Below are 24,704 nucleotides of genomic sequence, written 5' to 3'. Positions count from 1 at the left end.
ACTGCACAATCACTTTAAAAGTCCTGTGTGTTGATCAGGCGTTAATACCTGTACTATTATATAATACATGCCAATTATTACTTCACAGATGTTATATTTATTATTTGTCTCTAATTAATTTGTGATATAGTCTGAAACCTGACAATTTTAATAAAATTGAGATAAAAATAATTTAAAAACACACACAAAATCATGAAATTTGGGGCTCAAATTATACTTAGCAGTAGGGTGCACTCCCACCACATCGTGGAGAGTTTGGGCAGAAAACCCTTTTGTGCAATTTAAAAGATTCAGAAGTTGGAAATTAGACTGGGGTGGGCAGGAAGTGTGGAGCTTTGCTGATGCTCCCCCACTGTAGTTTGTATATGCTGTTGAACAGATCAGGGGAGAATGAATTAATAACAGTAACATTACAACAGGACACCATTATATTCCAGAGTTAACGCTTCATTGAGCTGAATGGGGGCAGCCCACAAATTGTGGCGAGCTAGTTCGGCAGTCCGTCTGCAGATCCAGGAAGGCAGCACTTAACTGGGACAGTTTTCTTTGCAAGAATTTATTAAAAGTCTGGAAACATTTTTTGCGGGGGGGAGGGGAAGAGGAAGGGAGGTTTGGGATTTCCTCCCATGCTTCTCCCTCAGCCCACAGTTCAGCATATGGGGCCAGCGTGTGAGCACGCGCCGCGCCCCGCCCCTCGTTCCCCTTACCCTGGGTACGCTCCCTTCTTCCCAGCTCCTCCCGAACCCCGCCCCCGCCACGCAGAATTAGCTCCTCCCCTTTCGTTCCGAGTCCCCACTCAAGCCCCGCCCCTCCCATAGTCCCGCCCCTCCGTCCCAGCCTATTAGAGAGGCCGCGGCCTCACAGCTTCCCTTATAGTACGAAGTACTGTTGCCCCGCTTCCGCCGGAAGTCCCTGCCTGCGTGGCTCCACCCCTACCCGGAAGCAGGTTCCACCCGGGCCCGGCCGGCCGCCGGAAGCAGCTCTGTGTGGCGGGTGCTGGTCGCAGCCCCTGCGCGGAGCCAGAGTCTCTCCGGAGCTGGGCGGACGCTTCCCCGCCCCCCTCAGCCCAGCGCGAAGCCGTTTCTGAGCGCGGCGGCCGGAGGAGGAGGAGTCGGGGGTGGGCGCGAGACTCGCTCAGCAGAGCCGCCGCCACAGCCGGGCAGGTGAGTCCAGGCGGAGGGGCCGGTGGCCGCCCCGCGCGCACACACACACCCCGGAGAGGGCTCGGTGGCCCCGGGTGACTCGCTCCGGGGCTTCACCCCGCACGGCCCCTCCCCGGAGACTCTGGCTGCGGCGCCTTAGGCGGTTCCTCCCGGTCCCAGCCCGCTTGTGTCAATGGGGCTGGGTGGGTCGGTGCCTCCCGCGGGGCGCGACCTGAAATTCCCGTCCCCTGAAGGTTAAAAGCCTCCCGGCGCCCTGCCCGTCCCGGGGTGGCTTCCCGGCCGGTCCCGTTGCGGCAGTGTCCGACGCTGGGGCTGCCCCTGCCGGGAAGGCTCATTCATTCCCGCCGGCCGTCTCTCATTTGCTGTCCGGAGCTGGGCGCTCCCTGGCCAGCCTTGGCGTGAACGTGCTGGGCCGTCCGCTGCGGGAATGGGTGGGGACCTCGTCCCAGAAACTCCTGCCCTTGATCTTGTTAGTTTGGCGTGTGCGTGTACTCGCATGAAGCTGGAAATGCGTTGCCTGAAATCAGGGGTCTTTGCTGTAACGCTTTAATAGTTCGGGTTTGATTGATTCACTCCGTTTTAAAAATGGCTTTAAGCCAAGCTTGTGTTTGTAGATTAGCCACCTGGGTTACTCAAGTTTTATTGTTCTAGTGTTCAAAGAGCGGGCCACACCTCCGCTCGAACAATGGAGAGAGCTATTTTATCCATGTAGGAATGCTTTTTTTTGTTCTAAGTGTACTTCGGTGTGTGTGTGTGTCTTCTGATAGCTAGTCTCGCCTTCAAAAACTGACCGAGATCTGTCAGAGCAACTGAATTCTAGGGTGTTGTGTTCATCACCATCTTAAAAAGAAAAGGAGTATTTGTGGCACCTTAGAGACTAACCAATTTATTTGAGCATAAGCTTTTTATGCTCAAATAAAATGGTTAGTCTCTAAGGTGCCACAAGTACTCCTTTTCTTTTTGTGAATACAGACTAACACAGCTGTTACTCTGAAACCTATCCCCATCTTAGGCTGCATTTAAGAGTGGTTTACTGTAAAAACTTAATGGCCAGTGGTTCTTTTGTGTGGTAGTCCATGTTGTATTAGTCTTAATCTCATTGATCTTTAACTATAATGTTCTGCATATCTAAAACCATAGGAAGGAATACTAAGTATGTATATTGCGTTTCCTAAATTCTTAAAACTTTACATTTCCATTTGCTTGATTAGGCTAATGAATCAGTCTTGTATTTATATATCCTTGCACGTATTTGAGAATTTATTTGCATATCTTCAGCCAAAAATACTGAGATTTTGATTCTATTTGAATCCCTTCAGAAATCCAATTCCAATAGACTTGTATTCCATGATATACTGGTCAGGCATACGTTTGTCTGTAGTGATCATGTGTGCTAAGTGTTGGAGGTTTGATGTACATTAACCAACTCTGATTCTGAGCACTGCTTCTTTTACTATAATATTCTGGCTTGAATATAAGAATATGCATGTGTAGCAGTATCATTGAAATGTATTGGTAGGAACTGATGATCAAAATTCATGTGTTGGGAAATTCTGAGTTGGAAACTACCTCAAAATTTCATGTCTTTTCTCAGAATTTCTTTTCAGTCAGGAAAATGATTACAGCAGGTGATGCCCTCACAAGAGGGTTGGGTAATATACAGCCCCTCCAACAGTCTTCTTTATACAGTGCTCAACATCAGTAGAAATGTTCACATCTGGCTTTTTGTACAAGCATATCAATCTATCCGCCAAATGTACTGTTAATATTTCCAGCTCTGTTTCCACAGCAACATTTCCCATCTAAGATTTTAAATTGGGCTGTGTGGGGTTAATCAAGGTTGAAATGCAAAGAGGGGTTTATCCAGAACAGTGAATTGTTTAATTTCAGGAGGAAGATGGTAGTTGAAAGAAATGCAGATACTAGTTTTTCACAAGGGCTATCATTAGACTAGTAGTTAAAAGAGAGGTAGATTTCTCTCCCCTTCCCCATTTCATTCACTGAACAGGAGGCACCTCAACGAATTTATATTAAACTTCTGCAAAAGTCTTAGTAGTTGGAATAGAATGAGGAAATATTGAGTGACTCCTGAGGACTTCCTTCTGGAAGTTTAATGTAGATTTTCCTTTATATTTCACTCTTGTGACCCTACGTGTTAAAGGTAACAGTTTCCACCATTTAGATTACTTTAGAAATGTGTATTATCAGTGTTGGGGCTTCTGTTTTCTGTCCCCCGTTTTTAAAGGGACAAAATAATAATGGCTTCCCCCACTCCTAAAAAATAAAACACCTGGCAAACTGAGCCTGTGGTAGTGAAATAATTGGCTTATGGAAGACACACTAGTGAATTATTCTTTCTATTGTGGACTCATTTGAGCTTGCTTTCAGTCAGCTTGGGTTCTGCCTAATTGAGGGAAAGGATGCAGTTTCATGGTGTACTAATGTACGTCTTAAGAATTAGACATGTTTCAACAATGTCCACAAATAACTGATTAGAATGCCCTAGTTAACTATCTCTTTAATAAAAGAACCAATGTTGTTGCGTTGCTTTTCCTTCACAATGGATTGTTTATCATCCACATGTCCAGTTTCACCAACTGAAGCAGCATTGGGGAGAGAATGATAGAAACCACAAACACATCTGGCCATCTCATATGGTGTCACCATGCATAAACTCTGTGGGAACAAGAGGAAAGACCTCTTCATGGGAACATATTTACAAATAGACCCTTCACAAAATGGGGAGAGGGGAGAAAGTAATGCTGGATAAAATCTATTGAGGAAAGGCAAGATAGGAGCAATTGGGGATGGCTACAGCCCAAATCTTGCTTAAGTATTTGTTCACTACCATAAGAACAGTTTGTTTTTTTTTAATCCCTCCTTGGTCTTCTGCTAGGTGTACTGCACTCCAACATCCCTGAATATATTCTTTAAAACATGAAAATGCCCCCAACTGACTAAAATAACTTACAAGACATGGCGAGCATTACATTTTCATGTGTGTGATTGATTTGTCTTTAAACATGTTACATTTTATATCTAACATGTGAGAAATTACTGCTGGTGCAAAGGGCTGTTAGAAACTAAGGCATGGCAAACTAATAAATTGAGGATTAGCATGTTATGCTGTCATATGTGCTAAAAGTTGCTTTGAGGACCTTTTTGGAAACTGGCAGCATTCTTTCTCAGCAACCTCAGAATTCTAATGGAGAGGAAGTGATAGGCACAAAAATATATAGGTTTCAATGACAATATATTAACAAGAACAAAGTAAACTTGTATAATATTGTGGCAGATTTTCTAAATGTAAATTGATAGCTTTCCCCAAAACATCTCATACCTTCTGGATTATTCTAGCAAAAAAAATAGTTATTTCATGATTACTCTGGTTCTTGGGGGCTTGGTGAAAATCTACTCTTAGCACATAGGAAAGTTTCATAAGCAAGTGCTATTGGCTGCAGTCTAAATTTTCATTTAAATGTTTAGCCCAGGGAGCATAGTCTCTCTGGGTCTGCAGACAGCTGGCTCTTATGCCTTTTACCAATGCTTCTGAGATTCCACAAGCCACAAAAGTGAACTGATCAGAGACGCATTTGTTTTCAGTTTCTCAAATCTCTGTGGCAGCAGTGAAACTGACAACAATCAAGTCAGTTTTGTACTGCGGAGTCTTGCGAAAGCTCAGAGTAACAGCAGAAGCAGGTGTTATGAAGGAAAATCTCAAAAATGAAGTTGGGTGGGAGGGGAAGGGTGGAATGTAAGAAATCAGCATCACCCTTTTGTGGCATAAGATGTAGTAAAGAGGGTTGGTTGCATAGCACTCTGCAAACATTATTTGACTTCCAGTGTTTTTGATCCAACTATTTTATAGTTAACAAAAACACTCTTTATCCAGGTTTTAGAGTGGTAGCTGTTAGTCTGTATCAGCAAAAAAAAAAACCCACTTCATCAGATGCATGCAGTGGAAAATACAATAGAAAGTTCTCAATTCTCCAGTGAAACAACTTCAAAAACAGACTCCAACGTGAAACTGCAGAATTGAAATTAATCTGAAAATTGGACACCATTAAATTAGGCTTGAATAAAGAGTGGGAGTGGATTGGTCATTACACAAAGTAAAAACTATTTCCCCATGCTAATTTTTTCCCTACTGTTACTCACACCTTCTTGTCAACTGTTTGAAATGAGCCATCGTGATTATCACTGCAAAAGATTTTTTTCTCTTGCTGATAATAGCTCACCTTGATGGATTGTGTGTGTGTATATATCTACCTACTGTATTTTCAACTGCATGCATCCGATGAAGTGGATTTTAGCCCACGAAAGCTTATGCCCAAATAAATGTTAGTCTCTTAGGTGCCACAAGTACTCCTTGTTTTTTACTTTCTGATATATATTGGATTAATACCAGTGGAATTCACAGAAGATCTTTCTCCCTGAACAGTCCTAGAAATCGGGTTTCTATTTATCTTTTAAATACAACTTGTGACAGTTATGGTATTATGAAGGTTGCTGGTAGTGGCCTTATAGGTGTGGTTGCAAATGGAGGGTGTAAAATGGCACATAGGGTTTAAAATGGAGTATAAATACTATTAACAAGATAATCTGTTTTATTCTAAATTGCACGGATGTAGTAGTAACTTGACTGGCAGGTCTACCTATGCTTGGGAGGCTTTGCCAGTATAGCTATACCAGTGTCCTATACTGACAAAGTGCTTATAGTTGCAAATGCAGATTATACCCCAAAAGCTGTGCCTCTACCAATATATTTCATTCTCCAAGAAATGCTGTACTGAGAAAAACAGTCTTGCTGGTATAACTTGGTTTACACTAGGGCACTTTGCTTGCACAACTTTCTGTTGCAAATCACACTTCAGACTGACAAAGCTATGCTAGTAGAAGTTTATAGTGGCCTGAGGTACTATACAAACCAAGGCTGGCAGAATCTGGCCCTTAATCACTTTGCCTGTCATTTGTTACTCAAGGCTATCAAAATGAGAGCACATTGGAGGTCAGATTTAATAATTTTATTAAGATCTTAAAATAAAAAGAAAACAGTACAGAGTTTAAGCATAAGTTTCTGGTTGTCAGGGAATAAGGTACAGATTATCAAGGGGTGAAAAATTCAGTTTAGGATTGGGTGGTGAAAGGAATACATAATCTGCAATATCCCTGATTGGGGGTAAAAGGTTAACAGGTCAAAGTACAGACATTGAGATATGGGGTATGTTCATATAATGGCTATGTTCAGGTGTGGAGTATGAGTGGATACAATGATGAGCAAGAGGATGAAATTGCCCTCGTTTGAGATTTAATGTTCAATGAGTTTATGGTTCCAGTTGATATGGTCCGATGGAAAAAGTCTCTCGGTCCCTTTCTCATAGTTGATGCACAGTGTCATTCCAGCTCACCACCTGGTACTGTCGGTGGCTGATGTGTTCGATGTAGATGTCCCCGGACCATCAGGTGGTGTCCGAGACCATGAGGTGCTGCATGAGCCGTGCGTAGCGTCGACTGATCCCACAGGTCCGCAGCACATGCTCGTTGCAGGGGTGCCAAGCGCCCAGGGCTCCGACAATCAGGGCATCCATCTGTACCTTGTAGCCCTTCGCTTTCAGGGTGTCGGCCGGGGGGCATATTTTTCCAGCTTATGAGCTCGGGCTTCACGGAAGGCCGGGATCCTGTTCTCAATGGAGACCGTGATGTTGACGAGGATGATCTTTTTCTGGGCCACGTCGGTGACTACCACGTCAGGTTGCAACTGGCTGTCAGTACCAGGGATGGCGCAGTTCAGGGTGACCACCCCGAGGCGCAGTGTGATGGCTTTCACCAGGCGATTCTGGATGGCATTGTGGTGCAGCTGCTAGGCTCTGGAGTGGGGCTTGCAGCTGCACAGGACGTGGGGCAGGGCCTTGTTGGAGTAGCCACACTTCCTGCAATGCTTGTCTCTGTTTCCGTGGCGGACGGCTCTGTTGAGCGGGACGCAGTTGAGCCGGGCACGGTGGATGAACTGCCAGTCGGCGAAACGGGTGAAGTCACCCCCGGTGAGGAAGTGGTTGCTGGCGTCCCACTTGCTGGTCAGTTCCAAGGCTTTACCCTGGTCCAGTTTACACTTCAGCGTTTCCATGTACAGTGAGTGGATGGCTGCCTTCAGGGTCCTCTCCAGCATGCCCCTGGCGCTCGGGGTGACGATGGTGTTGTTGTCAGACCTGATCTGTGGCACCAGGACTCCCAGCTCCTGGTGCTCCTCGCATCACTCCCAGCGGCAGCCGATGCGCTTCCCCAGGCGATGTGTGGCATTGCGAGTGCGGGACCACAGTGAAGCAATGTCGCATCTTTCCTGTCCGAATTCTCCATCCAGGGAACCACTCAAGAAGGTGGCGATGTCTTGGTTGGAGGGGGCTCTGCCAATCCACTTCTTTGTCACGTCATGGAGGGCGTTTGCAGCGATGTTCCTTACCATGGCGTCGGGACACGTCAGCAGGCGGAAGGCGTGGGTGTTTACTACACTGTCACACAGGTCGCCCATGTGGGGGACGTTGGCACTGCCATGCCTGTGGGCGATGTAGACCAGCTCTTTGCTGGCTCTCCGGGGAAGGAACAGCCACTTCTTCACCAGCTGCCAGACAATCTTGTCTGCCTTGTTGAGGGGTACCTTTGCCACAGCAGATCCCCTGAGGACGAATGAGATTCAGGGGATCAGGAAGGTGTTCAGGGCATTTATCTTCTGCCACGGTGCTAGCAAGGAGGCGTCAATTTTGGCGGCGTCCTGCAAGATCTCCTGGATGGTGTCCTCTGGTGTCTGCCGGACACGGAAACCCGTTGGCTGCCAAGGTGCTGGTATGCCTGCTCCTCTGCCAGGGGGATGACTGGCTCGCCCTAGAACTGGAACCCCGTTGTCTGCACAGAGTCTCTTTTGCTGCCATCAATGTGGAGAGTTGCACACTTCTTTGCATTGAAGCGGAGCCCCATCCAGTTGGCAGCTCGACTGGTGGCATCTAGAATATGTTGGAGGCTCTCTGAGTCATCCGCGGCCAGGACATTCACCCTCTCACCGTGGAGGTAGAAGCCATCTGTGCAATTGGCGATCGTTCACAGCAACGGCTCCATGGTGAGGTTAAAGATGATGGGGCTGGGGGAACAGCCCTGCTTAACTCCTCTCCGGATCGGGATCTCGGCAGTCTCCCCTTCGACCGAGCAAATGGTGGTGCTGCATCCCTCGTACACTTCTCAGATCACATGAAGGAAGTTCTCTGGCATCCCAAACTCCTGGAGCGTGGCAAAGATGTGGTGGTGGGGCATGGACCCAAAGGCGTTAGCTGGGTCGAGCCACGCTATTGCGCACTGCCTCTGCTCCCTTCTGGCCGTTTTGATGGTGGTTTGGAGTATGAAGTTGTGTTCATAGCAGCCCTCGCAGGACATGAAGCCTTTCTGGATGGAGCTGATAGCTCCCCTGCTCACCAACCACTCCGTGATCCTTGACACCAGGCAGCTGGCGTAGAGCTTGTACATCATGGAGCAGAGGGAGATGGGCCTCTAGTTGCTGGGGTCATCCCGCTCTCCCTTCTTGTATGCCAGTACCATCATGGCCGCCTTCCAGGAGCTGGGAGTGTGGCAGAATCGCTTGCACTGATTGAAGAGCGTGGCGAGGACCAGGCAGCTGGGATCTTGCTTTTTCGGGAGGCAGTAGGGGATGCCGTATTTCCCAGGAGCTGTTTGTTTTTGAGAATCTGGCCATTACTTCCTTGGGTGTATAGTCGGTTTCCAGGACACCTGTTTCCTCGATGCAGGGCAGGGGGCAGAGGCCCTCTGGGTGCTGCGTGTCACTCCGGGCTATGCAGTCGAATACATCCTTGAAGAAGCTGCAGAGAGGTTCAGATGGGATCGTGCAGTAGGGTGAGGGCCCATCTAGGATCTCCCTCATGGCCTTGGAGCGGTTCGCCTAATATAGCTTTTGGATCCTTAACACATGTCACATGTCCATGTCACATGAAGCTGAAATCCATCTTAAATCTTTCTTTTCCATTTAGAAGGAGGGGTGGGGACCCAGAGAGATAAGATTCCCGCCTTGGGCCAAAGCTATGAAAGGGTGTGGAACAGAACAAAGGTGGCTCTCAGTCATGAGAGAACCTCTAGTTACCACCTGAGCTGGAACTAAACCAAGGACTGTACCAGGGGAAAGGATTGGATCCAGACTAGGAAGGTGTCTAGTCTGTGAAAGAAGCTTATTGGATCATCCCTGAGGGTGCAATATACCTGTAAACAGTTGCTTAATGTATTAAGCTTAGACTTGTTTGTGGTGTTGTGTTGCTTGGTAACTTATTTTGTTCTGTCTGTTATGACTTGAAACCACTTAAATTGTACTTTTTTCTTAATAAAATCACTTGTTTATTGAACCCAGAGTAAGTGATACCTGGGGAAGCAAACAGCTGTGCATATCTCTCTTAGTGTTATGGAGGGTGGACAATTTGAGTTTACCCTGTATAAGCTTTATACAGTGTAAAACCGATTTATTTGGGGTCTGGATTGAATTGGGAGCTGGATGTTGGAGATGACCAAAAACTGCTCAGCAGGTCACTTACAGTCTGCAGCTTTGGGGGCGTGGACCAGACCTGGGTCTGTGTTGCAGCAGGCTAGCATGTCTGGCTCAACAAGGCAAGGTTCTGGAGTCCCAAGCTGGCAGAGAAAATGGGCTCGGATGTAATTTCAGCATGTCAGGTGACAGTCCCAAGGGGGTTTCTGTGACTGAACCTGTCACAGAGATTCGGAAGAAAACTGAAGTGGAGAGTGTAAGACATGTACATGCACTTCTGAAGAGGACTGAGCTCTATGATAAAGTAGGATTTAGAGTTTCTGAACAGTCATGTTGGGCTAAATGGTTTTTTCCTGTTGAAGAAATTTGCCCTCTAAAAGGGGTCATGTTGTTGAGGGCTAGAAAGAGTATTTTCCTAATGAATATTGTGCAGCGCAAGAACAAGAGGAAATGTAAAATATTGATTTATTGAATGATAGTGACATCTAAATGCTGTGGGGACTTCCACCTTAGAGTGCTATTTCTTGATTGTCCTTTTCCTGTTAAATACTAAAACTCCAGTGTGTATAAATATAAATGGGTGGGGATAAGGAAGTTGTACCAGTGCAGATTTTCCTTCCTCTTCAGTTGGCTTGTCTCAGTACTCATTTGTTTTATATTCACTACAGCATAACAGTGGAATAGCTGAATAGACTTGTCTGAAAGACTAGGTTTTAAAAAGCATTTTAAACTTATTCCAAAACTATTAAATTAGAGGCTTATTCCTATCCTCTTTACTCAAAACAGTCAGCTGATGTTACAACACAAGTATAGCAAGGTAAGATGCTAGTAACTTTGTGGAAAACAGGTTTTAAAATTCAGTTTTGTTGTTTTTGTTTTTTTCCTAGCAACTTCAGCTTTTATCTTGTAATGGCATCTGCCCAGGTAGATGTTGTCATTGCATTATCTGGGCCTAAGTTTCTAAATTAACTTCATGTTTTGATGGGCAATCTTATTTGGAAACTTGCTGCTAAGTAACCCAGTTTTCATCTTAATGCTAAATGTTAATGTTTAACTATGACAACAGTTTTACTCTGTCCTAGGACCAACACTATCAGTACTCTTCATCCTTACGATAATCAAGGAAAGGGAAAAACATATAACTGTTGGGAGATTTTGTAATATCAAATTGGTTTCTTCCTCGACATGTAAACTTGTATCCGGTTGGTAAAATGCCTTGTAGTACTTGTCTTTTAAATTAAAACCAAAACTTTTAGCAGGCACATCTACAGAAAAATTTAAATCTCATGACCCTTGAATTAGATGAGAACTACATACATGACAGCATAGTATGGTAACTCGAACAATGAAACTGAGTGAGTGAACTGATTCTTTCCAGGCCTCAAATAAGACTAAACTGTCGTCAGAAAGGGAAGAGACTAAAATTTTTCCCCGATGTTAGTCTAGTCACATGGAAAATTAAGATAATTTGCCCAAGCATGTAAGAACCTTGTAAATACATATGAAGCTTCTGGGATCTACAGCTGCTGAAAATGTGCTTTAAAACTTTCTCCTCCACTAACAGCTCTAGAACTGAATCTAACCAAAGATGACAACTAAGACACTCAAACTCGGACAAGCTCTGACACTTTAAAGGTTTGGTTTTTTGTGTTTTTTCAACTAAGCTACAAGTGCAAGTTAAATGTTGATTGCAAGAAGTGGCTGAAAAATTGACTTAGTTTTTCGGTTGTATTTTGTCCATCAACTTCCTGTTTGAGGAAATTGATAGCTTTAGCCAAATATCATAGAGTTGAGTGTCAGACATGTAAAACCTAGCATTCTTTTGTCTTACTGGAAGTTAATGGAGTGCATTACCAAGTAGAGATAAGTATCAGGACCCTGTCTCACTCTGTCCTCCTAGCAAAAGGAGGCAACACACATGGGAGGAACTTGATTCAATTATAGATTACAAACTGTAAAAAGGTTTGGTTTTAACTATGGAGTTTTTGAGTGCTTGCACAACCACTGCTTCGTGACAGGTTGTAATGATGCTGGTTCTGGCAGGACCCAACTGAGCATGCCAATTCAGGACAAATTGCTTAAAGCAGTGCAGTTACAGCCCAAGGCAAGGGTTTCTATGCACACCAAGGCAAACCAAACCAGCCCAGCCAAACAGAACTTTCGCAAAAAGAAAAGGAGGACTTGTGGCACCTTAGACTAACCAATTTATTTGAGCATGAGCTTTCGTGAGCTACAGCTCACAAATAAATTGGTTAGTCTCTAAGGTGCCACAAGTCCTCCTTTTCTTTTTGCGAATACAGACTAACACGGCTGTTACTCTGAAACCAGAGAAGACTTTGGTTTTACCCCACTGGCTAACCACAAGTCACACAAGCAATTCCCTTAGACACTCCAGTTTCCCAGTATCACCACCAGTGCCACTCGTTATGGGGACAAATGGTTATGAAAACCAATACCCCAGTAAAATAAAAAGGGTTCTCTCGATCCCAAAGGACCAACTCCCAGACCCAGGTCAATATACAAATCACTGTTGCCAGTCCTTTAGAATTTAAAATCTAAAGGTTTATTCATAAAAGGAAAAAGATATATAGATGGGAGCAAGAATCAGTTAAATGGAATCAATTACATAAGTAATGGTAAAGTTCTTGGTTCAGGCTTGTAGCAGTGACAGAATAAACTGCAGGTTCAAATCAAGTCTCTGGAGTAAATCCACAGCTGGGATGGTCATCAGTCCTTTGTTCAGTGCTTCAGTGTAGCAAAGTTCCTCCAGAGGTAAGAAGCAGGATTGAAGACCAGATGGAGCTGCAGCAGCTTTTTATATTCTCTTGCCATGTGGTCTTTCTTTCTTTGTTTCAAAGACAAGTTGTCCACCACATGGGATGGAAAAACCTCAGAGTTCTGTCCCTAGGCATATCCCTGCATACCTTGCTGAGTCACAAGGCGTGTCTGCCGTCTCAGTGGGTCAGTTGTATAGCTGATGGTCCTTAATGGGCCATCAAGCAGGCTAGGCAGAGCTGACACCAACTTGTCTGGGGTGTCACCCAGAAGCATAGCATAAGCTTGAAATACAGACAGTATAGAGCCAATATTCATAACTTCAACTACAAAAATGATACACGGACAGCATAATCATAATCGGCAAACCATAACCTTGTCTTAGACACCTCATTTGACCCCCTTATATAAGATTTGGTGCCACTACAGGACCTTGGTTGCACCAATGATCTAGACAGTCCCAGATTATGACAATAACGTCACACAGGTGCCTTAAATATTTATAGTAAATGGAACGTTATCTAGTGGATAGACTTATAAATTATCGCAGAGCATTGAACCTGGGCATTAATGAGGTACTTACATATGTCAGTTAAGGGAGCATGTTGAAATACATACTTTGCATGACCTTATTTAGTCTTCTCTTCAGGAATCTGTATTTTGCAAATTCATTTTCTACATCCAGAAATGCATGTAAGGGCAGGAATCAAAGACACTTAGCTGTTACCCATGTAAATAAGCCTATGAAAAGTTGGGGGGGGGGGGTGTGGCTTTTCGTCAGGATCACTTTTCAAAGTGAGTGACATGCCTGAAGGTAAAACTGTCCCATCGGTGTAGATCAGTTTGAGCGTAAACATGATTGCTTCTTGATCTCATCTGTCTGTGGCTGTACAGTAGCATACATGTTGGCTGATCCTTAGTGTTGTCTGTCCTGTGGAGGATCCTGTTTGCCTTGTTGCCTCTAAGTATTTGTAGCAAAAGTATTAGATCACTTTAATATACTGTCTTAATATGCTTCAGAAACAGACCAAAAGTTTCTTTGTGGAGTGAGACAGCACCTAATTTCTGACATAGTATATGAAAGTGAAGCTACTCATTTATGCTTTTTCTCTGGTCCAAAACTAGGACAAGTTGATAGGTCTTGCATTCAAAACCTGGGGTTGGGGGAGGATACCTTAACAAAAGCACTGTTTTTGAAGCTAGCTGCGAGCTCAGGAGCATATTGTGCACAGTTGGCTTCAGTTTGGTGAAGGGAGTTTGAGTGGGAGTTCTGTTGGAGAAAACATTTGTAGAGGCTGGTAGGGGCAGTGGACTGGGAGAGAAGCTGAGCCCTGACTAGGGAGCAGGGCTTCTCTGATTAGGGGTCCTATAAAGGAAGTCAGCCAGTCAGCAGCAGCAGCACCTGCAGCTGCACAGGAGTCAGCAAACAGCTAAAACAGGGGAGTTTGCAAGGGGAGTTTGGGGGAAGACTAGGAGAACCAGGCAGAGGAACAGCTAGGCTAATGAAGGGAGTGTGTAGTGTTCTGGCAGTGTTTTGGTGCTCGTTGGGGTATTTTCGGTGTGGGGGGTGGTTTGGTTTGTGTTTCCTGAACTAACAGGATTTAGGTGGGAAGGCTATGACAGATCCAGAGGCAGCAGTGGTAGTGACCCAAGCAGTAGAAGACCCAATGAAGATGACTGGATGTGGAAGCTGTGGTATGTACATGATCCTGGAGGAGGTACCTGAACTTTGTCTGCATGAAGTGCCACCAGATAGAGCTGATGGAAGAAAAGATCTGAGGACTGGAGATGCAGGTGGAAATTTTGGTTGAGTAATAGAAGGGGGTTTGAGCAGATGATGGAGCAAAGACATGAGAAGCCTGAAGGGAAAAGCTCAGACTTGCAGATAGAAGCAGGACCAAAAAACTCTGAGGGGAGACTGCTGGGTGAGGGAAATGGACAGTGGAAGCATGTGACTAAGAGAACCAGGCAGAGGAAAAGATGGGCCAGTGAAGAAGAAATAGAGCTCAGGAACAGATTTGCGGAGTTGGAAAATGAAGAAGGGCCACAGCAGGTGGTCACTGAAGGTGGGAGGGCAAGGAAGAAAAGAGCAGCTAGTTCTATAGAAAGGAGAGTCGATGGAAATAACACCAAATATGAGCCCCAGGAGGATACAGGATGGGTTGAAGAGGATTGCAAGAGAATAGGAATCAAGAGGACTTGCAGCCAGAGGGAACAGGGGATAGACCGGAGAATCGCACCATCACCAGGAAAAGGCAGGTCTACATGATTGGGGACTCCTTACTGAGAAGAATAGACAGGCCTGTAACCAGAGCTGATCCAGAGAACAGAAGGGTGTGCTGTCTATCAAGGCTCAGATGATCTTCAGTGGGATTCTGCCTCTTCATGGAGAAGGACAACAAAGGTGTGACAAGATTATGATGATCAACAGATGGCTCAGGCAGTGGTGCTATAAGGAAGGCTTTGGGATATATGGCCACTGGGAGGCATTCATGGACAGAGGACAGGTCTCTCGGGATAGACTTCACCTGAGTAGGGAGGGAAATAGACTTCTAGGATGGAGGCTGGCACAACTGATTAAGAGAGCTTTAAACTAGAAATTTGGGGGAGATGGTTGGGAGATGTCCAGGCAATCTCCATGCCAGATTTTAACATTGAGAGGGAAGAAAACAAAGTAAAAGATACTGCCGTGGGTAGGTGAATAGACATGAGGAAGGGTAGTGTAGATACCAGTCTAATAGGTGATACTGGCAGTAGAATGTCTGGGCCTAATCGGGTAAAGAATGTGAGCGAAGCCAAACAGCAAAAATTCAGATGTTTGTATACCAGTGCGAGGAGCCTAGGTAACAGAATGGAGGAACTAGACTTCCTGGTGTAGGAAGTGAAACCAGATGATATAGGGATAACAGAAACATGGTGGAATAGTAGTCATGACTGGAGTACAGGTATTGAAGGGTATGTGCTGTTTAGGAAAGACAGAAATAAAGGCAAAGGTGGTGGAGTAGCATTGTATATTGATGAGGTAGACTAAAGAAATAAGAAGTGATGGAATGGATAAGAGTCTGTCTGGGCAAAAATCACATTAGGGAAGAAAGCTGCTAGAGCCTCCCCTGGAATAGTGCTTGGGGTATGCTATAGACCACCAAGATCTGATTTGGATATGGATAGTATTTACTTCATTAAAAACATTAATGGGAATTGTGTGATCATGGGAGGCTTTAACTTCCCAGATATAGACTGGACGACAAGTGCTAGTAACAATAGTAGGGCTCAGTTTTTCCTGGATGCAATAGCTCATGGATCCCTTCACCAAGTAGTTGCGGAACCAACAGGAGGGGATGCCATTTTAGATTTCTGGGGAGTAGTGAAGACCTCATAGAAGACCTGGTTGTAGGGGACAACCTTGACTCAAGTGATCATGATGTAATTCAGTTCAAACTAAATGGAAGGATAAACAAAAACAGATTTGTGACCAGGGTTTTTGATTTCAAAAGGACTAGCTTCAAAAAATGAAGGAAATTAGATAGGGAAGTGGATTGGACTGAAGAACTTGTGGATCTAAAGGCGGAGGAGGCCTGGAATTACTTCAAGTCAAAGTTGCAGAAACTATTAGAAGCCTGCATCCCAAGAAAGGGGGAAAAATTCATAGGCAGGAGTTGTAGACCAAGCTGGATGAGCAAGCATCTCAGAGGTAATTAAGAAAAAAGACAGCTTACAAGGAGTGGAAGATGGGAGGGATCAGCAAGAAAAGCTACCTTATTGAGGTCAGAAAATGTAGAGATAAAGTGAGAGGCCAAAAACCATGTAGAGTTGGTCCTTGCAAAGGGAATTAAAACAAATAGTAAAAGGTTCTATCTTCAAATAAGAAGAAAACAAAGGTGGGACCACTAAACACGGAGGATGGAGTGGATGTTAAGGATAATCTAGGCATGGCCCAATATCTAAACAAATATTTTGCCTCCGTCTTTAATGAGGAGTTTAGGGATAATTGCAGGATAATGAATGGGAATAAGGATATGAAGGTAAATATTACCACATCCGAGGTAGAAGCCAAACTCTAACAGCTTAATGGGACTAAATCGGGGGGCCCAGGTAATCTTCATTCAAGAATATTAAAGGAACTGGCACATTAAAAATTCTTGCTAATGGACTTGCAATTTCATGAATCTGTAAACTCAGGGGTTGTACCATATGACTGGAGAATTGCTAACATAGTTCCTATTTTTAACAAAGGAAAAAAGTGATCCAGGTAACTAAAGGCCTGTTCATTTGACATCTGTAGTATGCAAGGTCTTGGAAAAAATTTTGAAGGCAAAAGTAGTTAAGGACATTGAGGTCAATGGTAAATGGGACAAAATACAACATGGTTTTACAAAAGGTAGATCATTCCAAACTAACCTGATCTCCTTCTTTGAGAAGTTAACAGATTTTTTTAGACAAAGGAAATGCAGTGGATCTAATTTACCTCTATTTCAGTAAGGCATTTGATACGGTGCCACATGGGGAATTATTAGTTAAATCGGAAAAGATGGGGATCAATATGAAAATTGAAAGGTGATAAGGAACTGGTTAAAGGGGAGACTACAATGGGTCATACTGAAAGGTTAACTGTCAGGCTGGAGGGAAGTTACCAGTGGAGTTCCTCAGGGATCAGTTTTGGGACCAATCTTATTCTTTCTATTACTGACCTTGGCACAAAAATTGGGAGTGTGCTAATAAAGTTTGCAAATGATATGAAGCTGGGAGGCATTGCCAATACAGAGGAGGACCAGGATATCATACAGGAAAATCTGGATGACCTTGTAAACTGGAGTAATAGGTTGAAATTTAATAGTAAAAAGTACAAGATCACACATTTAGGGATTAATAAAATTTTGTTATAAGCTGGGGACACATCCATTGGAAGTAATGGAGGAGGACAACTACCTCAGAGTATTGGTTGATCACAGGATGAGTATGAGCAGCCAATGTGATGTGGCCGTGAAAAAAGCTAATGCGGTCTTGGGTGAGGTATTTCCAGTGGAGATGAGGTGTTAGTACCATTATACAAGGCACTGGTGAGACCTCATCTGGAATACTGTGTGCTGTTCTGGTCTCCCATGTTTAAGAAGGATGAATTCAAACTGGAACAGGTACAGAGAAGGGCTACTACGATGATCTGAGAAATGGAAAACCTGTCTTGTCATGTTTACTCCTTCTCCTCCAGCACCAATGCAAAAGGTTCTGCAGATCCTGTGGCTCCTATGTTATGTGTCTGAAACCCCACGAAAAGTATGAGGATTGTACAGGTGTAAATGGTGGGCTTCTAGTAAATCTGTTGCATGAGAAGGAATAGAATTCAGCTTGCATTTTGGTAGAGTTGGCTATGTAGCAGGATTAAAACAGTGAAAACATTTCAGTTAAGTAGATGACTAAAGGACGGACTTGTGTAAGAGGGTGGCATTTAAGGAATTTTCAGAGTAGAAATGCTCTTATAAAAATGCTGCTTAACTCATTGTTATATTTTTGGGCAGAACAAAATGGGGGCATTTTCTAGTATTAACTATAACGGCAAAGTTTGAGATGCTAGTCTAGGGTACCATGTCTGCTATTGGTTTAACCTTCACTCTTAAAATGTGGTCCTTTCTCAAAGAATTCACTCCTCTCCAAGCGGGTTGCAGGCTCAAACTAATTGTATACCCCAAATTTTTAAAAAAAGGACCAAATAAATGATGCCAGAGCTAAACAGATTAAGAGGCAGAGGCAAAAAAGCATCCTTTAAAAACTGGAAGTCATATGCTAGTGAGAAAGTCATGTAAAAGTGTAATAAGGCAGGCCAAGAAAGAATTTGAAGAGCAGCTAGCTAAGGACACAACACATTTTTTTACATCAGATGTAAGAAGTCTGCCAAACAGGCAGTGGAGCCCTTGGACAATCAAGGTGCTAATAGAGCAATCAAGGAAGATGAGGCCATTGCAGAGAAATCAAATTATTTCCTTGCATTTGTCTCCTCTGCAGAGGATATAGGGGAGATTCCCCCCCATACTCAAGCCAGTCTTTTTAGGTGACAGATGTGAGGAACTGTTGCAAATTGAGGTCAGTAGAGGAAGTTTTGGAAAAAAATGATAAACTATAATTCACAGAGCAGACTGCATTCACCCAAGAGTTCTGAAGGAACTCAAATGAAATTGCAGAGCTAACTGTGGTACCTATTGTATCGCTTAAATCCACCTCTGTACCAGATGATCAGTTGTTCTCCAGTGTGGTGCCAATTTTTTCAATAAAAGGTTCAGGGGCAAAAATTGCAGATCTGTAAGCCTAACTTCAGTACCAGACTAATTTTGTTCTTTTCCATAGTTTCCAATCATCAGCTACATGTATGCTGGAGAAGAGTCAACACACCTTTTGTGAAGGAAAATGTTTCACCAATACATTAGAATTTGGGGCGGGGGGGGGGGGGTCAAGTGTGTGGACAAGGGTGATCCAGTTGATATAGTGTACTTGGGCTTTCAGAAAGCTCCATTTAAACAAGGTCCCTCATCAAAGGCTCTTAAGCAAAGTAGGCAGTCATGGATAAGAGGGAAGATCCTCTCCTGGACCAGTAACTGGTTAAGATGGGAAACAAAAGACAGGAATTAAATGATCAGTCTTCACAATGGAAAGTAGTAAATAGCAGGATCCCCCAAGGATCTGTACTGGTTCCTGACCTGATATGGGAAAAGGGGTGAATCATGAGGTGGCAAAGTTGCAGAGAATACTAAATTACTCTAGATGTAGCTCACAAAAGCTTATGCTCAAATAAATTGGTTAGTCTCTAAGGTGCCACAAGTACTCCTTTTTCTTTTTACTCTAAAGAGTTAATCTAAAACAGAGTGCAAAGAGTTACAAAGGGATCTCCCTGTGGCTAGTGACAAAACAGCAGATGACAGTGTTAAGTGCTAAGTTATGCATGTGGGGAGAAAGTTATCTACTTTTTATCTATAAAATGATGGGGTCTAAATTAGCTGTTCTCACTCGAGAGATCTTCGAGTCCTCATGGATAGTTCCCTGAAAACATCTGCTCAGTGTGCAGCAGCAGTCAAAAAAAATCAATGTTAGGAACCATTAGGAAAGGGATAGATAATACAGAAAATATCAGTACCACTATATTAATCCATATTATTCCCACATTTTGAACTATGGGCAGTTCTGGTCATCCCATCTGAAAAAGATTAGAACTAGAAAAGGTGCTAAGAAGGGCAATACAAATGTATTAGGGATACAAAACAGCTTCCGTATCAGGGGAGATTAGAAAGACTGGCACCATTTCTCTTAGGAAAGAGATGACTAAAGGTGGATATGAGAGATCTATAAAATAATGAACAGTGTGGAGAAAGTAAATAGGGAAGTGTTATTTGCCCCTTCACAGTACACAAGAACCACAGAGTCGGACATTAATTGGGTAACAGGTTTAAAACAAAAGGAAGTACTACTTCACACAGTGTACAGTCAACCTGTGGAACTCGTTGCCAGGGGATGTTGTGAAGGCCAAAAGTACTACTGGGTTAAAGTTCAGGATGATAGGTCCATCAATGGCTATTAGCCAAGTTTGTCAAGGATGCAACCCCATGCTTTGGGTGTCTCTAAGCCTCTGACTGGCAGAAACTGGGTCAGGATGAAGGGGGAAGGATCACTCAATAATTGCCCAGTTCTGTTCATTCCCTCTGAAGTATCTGTCCACTGTCAGATACTGGGCTAGCTGGACTAATGATGTGACCCAGTACGGCTGTTCTTTTGTTCTAAATGTATCTTGCAGGCTTTGGCACCCTGTTCTTAAGTAACCTTAATTATTGGACAAAACATCTTTAGACAGTTTAAGTTGTAAGTTCTAGCAGATCATTCTTAAATTATTGATAATGTGTTGCAGGTTTCAGGTTCTGTTTCAGTTAATAAATATGATCTCTTTGGTTTAAAATGTAAGTGATTCTTTAAATGCAGATATTGTACTGCTTTTACTTTTTAAAATTCCTGTAGGAAGATGGTGTCAGACTTTTTTAAATTGAATTCTCCCCTCATCTTTAGTGTAATATGCAAGCAATTACATTTGGAAAGCTCTGCTATAGTACTGAGAGGAAAACCAACTTTCCTATCTTTATTTCTGTCAGGGAAAAGAGCAAAACCACCTAATATAGTGTTCCGGACACTAATATATAAACTACCCTTGGACTATTAATCTACAGCTTCCTTCTAGGACAGATTTCAGATCTAATACTTTTGATTCCACCCCCAGCATGTCTTAGGGCCATAGCTAGTAAATTAGCTATTACATGGTATCCTATCACTGCCAAATTTATCTTGAACCTTGCTTAGGCCTCACAGTAGAATTTGAATCAATGACATATAGCTTTTACATCTATTTGGATGGGTAATTTTCATTACCAAGAAACTGTAGGTTAACTTCAAATCTAGCTTGAAAAGGTTTTAGTTTAGCCCTTTGGGAAACGCTAAAAATTCAGGAGGGGAGAGATTAGTCTGTGTTCTGATTTCCTCTTACATCCGTAGTTGTATGCTGTAACATTATGTGACTGCTTGTGCTCTTGAGCCAAGTATTCAAAGGTTAATTGTAAGTCTTGGTGTGTCTACACTCCCCATGAGAAGCAACCTGTGCGCTCAGTAAAGCCCTCATAATGAAATCCTGTTGGTTGTGAATGAAAAAATCAATATCTAGAATTTCAGGAAAAGCAGTTTGCCACTGACTTGTGTAAAATAGTAGAGGGAGAGTTCCTAAACAAATACATATTAAGGCTGAATAAGTACTATGAGTTTACACTAGTATCGTGAGGTAGTCACTCTTTTTTTGCTTGTAATTGGATGGTAAAGTCTTTGATTTTTTTCTTTAATAGAGTAACCTGTTCTCTCAAGTGAGAATTCACTAGTGAAATTCAGTTATTGTTGCTGGATATTTGCTCTGAAAAAATTAGCGATCTCAGGAAACACAATCCAGTAGAACTCTACACTGGATTCAAGATGAATGCCATGTATATTGTACTCTACACATTCAATAACTAGCAGACATGTAGGCAAGCTGTAACACTTCGCAACATAACATTCATAGAACATTAATTTGGTGGCATCATCTTAACATGGATTGGGTAACAGGAGCCCTGTCCCACATGCCAGCATTTCCTGCACTACAACCTTCCATGCAAAAGTGTTGGCATTTTCAAGAGTACTTGTTTCCGGCCCCTTTTATCAATCTCTGTAGCCACTAAAATAGATGTTTGCTTTTTGGAGTACTGTTTACAGGAGCACCCAGTTATGATTGAGACCCATCATATTTGGAGCTGTGAACAGAAATAGATTTGGCATCTACCCAAAAACCATTAATTTGAAAGTGTTTAATCTGAACCTTGAGAAATTGAGAATTACATTCACAAATCAATTGTTCTCCATGTCTGCTGAAGGTAGGACAAGCAGTAATCTGCTAAATCTGCAGCAAGAGATTGTTTACTTAATAGCAAAAACTCACTCTCTAAGAATAGTTATGCACTGGAGCAGACTTCCAAGAGAAGTTGTGGAATCCCCATCACTGAAAGTGTTTAAGAACAGGTTAGACCAGAGGTGGGCAAACTACAGCCCGCAGGCTACATCCGGCCAATGGGACCATCCTGCCCAGCCCCTGAGCTCCTGGCCTGGGAGGCTAGCCCCTGGCCCCTTCCCTACTGTCCCCCCTGCCCCACAGCTACGCTACTGTGCGGGCAGCACTCTAAGCAGCATGTCTCGCTCCAGCACAGCTCCCAGATGTGCTGCTCTGAGCAGCATGGTAAGGGGGGTGGTGGAGTGAGATAAGGGGCAGAGGGTTCTGGGGGCTGGTAAGGGGGCCAGGGATGGTTGCCCTCCTCAGGACCCCACCCCCTATCCAATTAGGGGTGGGGGGTCCTGGGAGCGGATGGTCAGGGGATGGGGAACGGGTGGTTGGATAGGGCAGAGGTTCTGTGCGGGGGGAGGTTAGATGGGGGTGGAGTGCTGGGGAGTTTAGGGGCAGAGGCCCTGGGAGGTAGCAGTCAGGGGCCAAGGAGCACGGGGGTGGGGGGGGAGAGTCTGAGGGGGGCAGGAAGCGGGGAGGGTGGATGGGGGCAGGGTCCAGGCTCTTTGGGGAGGCACAGCCTTCCCTACCTGGCCCTCCATACAGTTTTGCACCCCAATGTGGCCCTCGGGCCAAAAAGTTTGCCCACCCCTGAGTTAGACTGTAAGTATACCTGATTCTCAGTGCAGGGGGCTGGACTAAATGACCTCTCTATTTTGTGATCTAGTGGGGCCAGAGGGCAGCAGGAGAGTGATGGGAGGTATATAAGCCCTAGGAAGATCAGAGTCTTATTCTCTGTGGACTAAGGAGAGGGTTAGTACAGGGTAATTAAAGCACCTGGAGCCAATTAAGGCCCTGCCCAAGACCTAACAAACCCCCTGCTTCAGTCAGACAAGGGAGAGGAAGGAGAGTTGACTAGAGTTGGAGGAGTACTGTTAACCAGGGGAAGGGAAACCCTGCCCAAGCAGAAAGAGGGTAAGCAGCCTGCAAAGCTGCAGGGGCTGGAACCCAGAGTAGGGGGCAGGTCCTTTCCCCACTCTTCTTCCTCCCCCCACTGGGGCACAAGCAGAACCCACAATGCCCAAGAATAGGGGCAAGGGGCAGCACCCTGATCCACCATGCTAAGGAAAAGCACGGGACCCACCACAGTAGCATTGGTCACTTGCCACAATTTCTATTAATTAATCTGATGCTTAATTTCATAGTCTGTACAAATATCCTGAAAGTGAGGGTCATGTGTTCTGACGGTTTTGTCCTAATACCATATGGATTGCTAACTAAGCAAAATAACTCGAAGTTGTAGCAAATTATTCACTCGCTTCTGATAACATTAGAATTGGTTTTCATTGTTACATGCTATGTTGTGTATATGTAAAAATAGCCAAGCAATGCCATTGTAAATGGCAGAACCAAACAGTTGTACTGTAGATTGGCTAAACACTACTGAATTCACCAAGGTTTTTGGCATATTGTAGACTTGTGTTAGGTGTGTAACTTCCATTTCTGTGTTCTGGCCTTTGCCTGAATAGAACAAGTTCTTGATTGATTAGCTATCACATGATGGAACTTGTACAAATTTCATGGATAACTTCACCTGATAGACGTTATTTGGCCTGTGTTATACAGGCATTCTGGGCAGATCAGTGGTCCTTTATGGTCTTAGAACTTACAAACAAACTTTCATTTTATCTAGTAAGGTGAAATTCAGCCTGATGGGGTTAAACTTTTTCATTCAAGCAAAGTACAAATATTGGCATTAATATTTGTGGTGGTCAGTAATTCACATTGTTCCTGATTTTGGGACATTCTTAGTGTATCTAACTGTTAATGTTCCAGAGTATTACTTTGGAAAACTAAACAGTAATAGTGTTAAAGCAACTGGGAGTCTTCAGAAGGAGTTTGATTGTCAATATGACATAGCTTTTGTATGTATAGGAATGTGGAATAAAACTACAGTAGTTTCATGACACTATGAAAGTAATCAGATACTTTCACATGCCTCTCTTCCTGCCATTCAAATAAGTGGGGAGCAAAGCTTGGGCAACAAACATGCATGTCTTGAGATCTAGTTTAAGTATTCTTCCAGGAAAACACATGAGGCACGTATTTATATGGTCCCCTTTTTGGTCTTTCCTCCTGCATCTAGGCAGGATTAACTTCATGGCCACATGACTGTACTTCCAGAATGCAAGATCAGATTTCCATGTGTTTGTTGATTTGTGTGTGTGTGTTCTAGGGCTGTTGATTGCAGTTAACTCAAGCAATTAACTCAATCATGATTAATCATGCTGTTAAACAATAGAATACCGATTGAAATTTAGTCAATATTTTGGGATGTTTCTCTACATTTTCAAATATATCAATTTCAAGTACAACACATACAAAGTGTACAGTGCTCACTTCATATTTTTATTAAAAATATTTGCACTGTAAATTATTTTTGCAATTCACCTAATACAAATACTGTAGTACAATCTCTTTATCATGAAAGTTGAACTTACAAATGTAGATGTACAAAAACCTGCATTTAAAAAAAAAGTAAAACTTCAGTGCCTACAAGTCCAATCTACTTCTTGTTCAGCCAATCACTCAAACAAATTTGGTTACCATTTGCAGAAGATAATGCTGCCTGCTTCTTGTTTACAATGACATCTGAAAGCAAGAACAGGCCTTTGCATGGCACTGTTGTAGC

General features: G+C 43.6%; 1 protein-coding gene and 1 long non-coding RNA gene across 2 annotated transcripts in view; one reads left to right on the top strand and one right to left on the bottom strand.

The window, feature by feature from the left end:
• Window positions 1-943: 943 nt before the first annotated feature.
• RALA (RAS like proto-oncogene A) overlaps window positions 944-24,704 on the top strand; it is a 50,147-nt gene continuing 26,386 nt past the window's right edge. Inside the window, exon 1 of the mRNA XM_048839173.2 lies at window positions 944-1,163. The gene's annotated coding sequence lies outside the window, so the exon portion shown is untranslated. The remainder of the gene's footprint in view (window positions 1,164-24,704) is intronic.
• LOC142071142 (uncharacterized) overlaps window positions 12,234-24,704 on the bottom strand; it is a 72,489-nt gene continuing 60,018 nt past the window's right edge. The window contains exon 4 of the long non-coding RNA XR_012667143.1: window positions 12,234-13,429. This is a non-coding gene — a long non-coding RNA (uncharacterized LOC142071142). The remainder of the gene's footprint in view (window positions 13,430-24,704) is intronic.

The sequence above is a fragment of the Caretta caretta genome, chromosome 2 (genome assembly GCF_965140235.1).
Source record: "Caretta caretta isolate rCarCar2 chromosome 2, rCarCar1.hap1, whole genome shotgun sequence".
Lineage (NCBI taxonomy): Eukaryota > Metazoa > Chordata > Testudines > Cheloniidae > Caretta > Caretta caretta.
The sequence above is the reverse complement of the archived record's forward strand: the minus strand, read 5'-3'. Positions and strand labels throughout refer to the sequence as shown.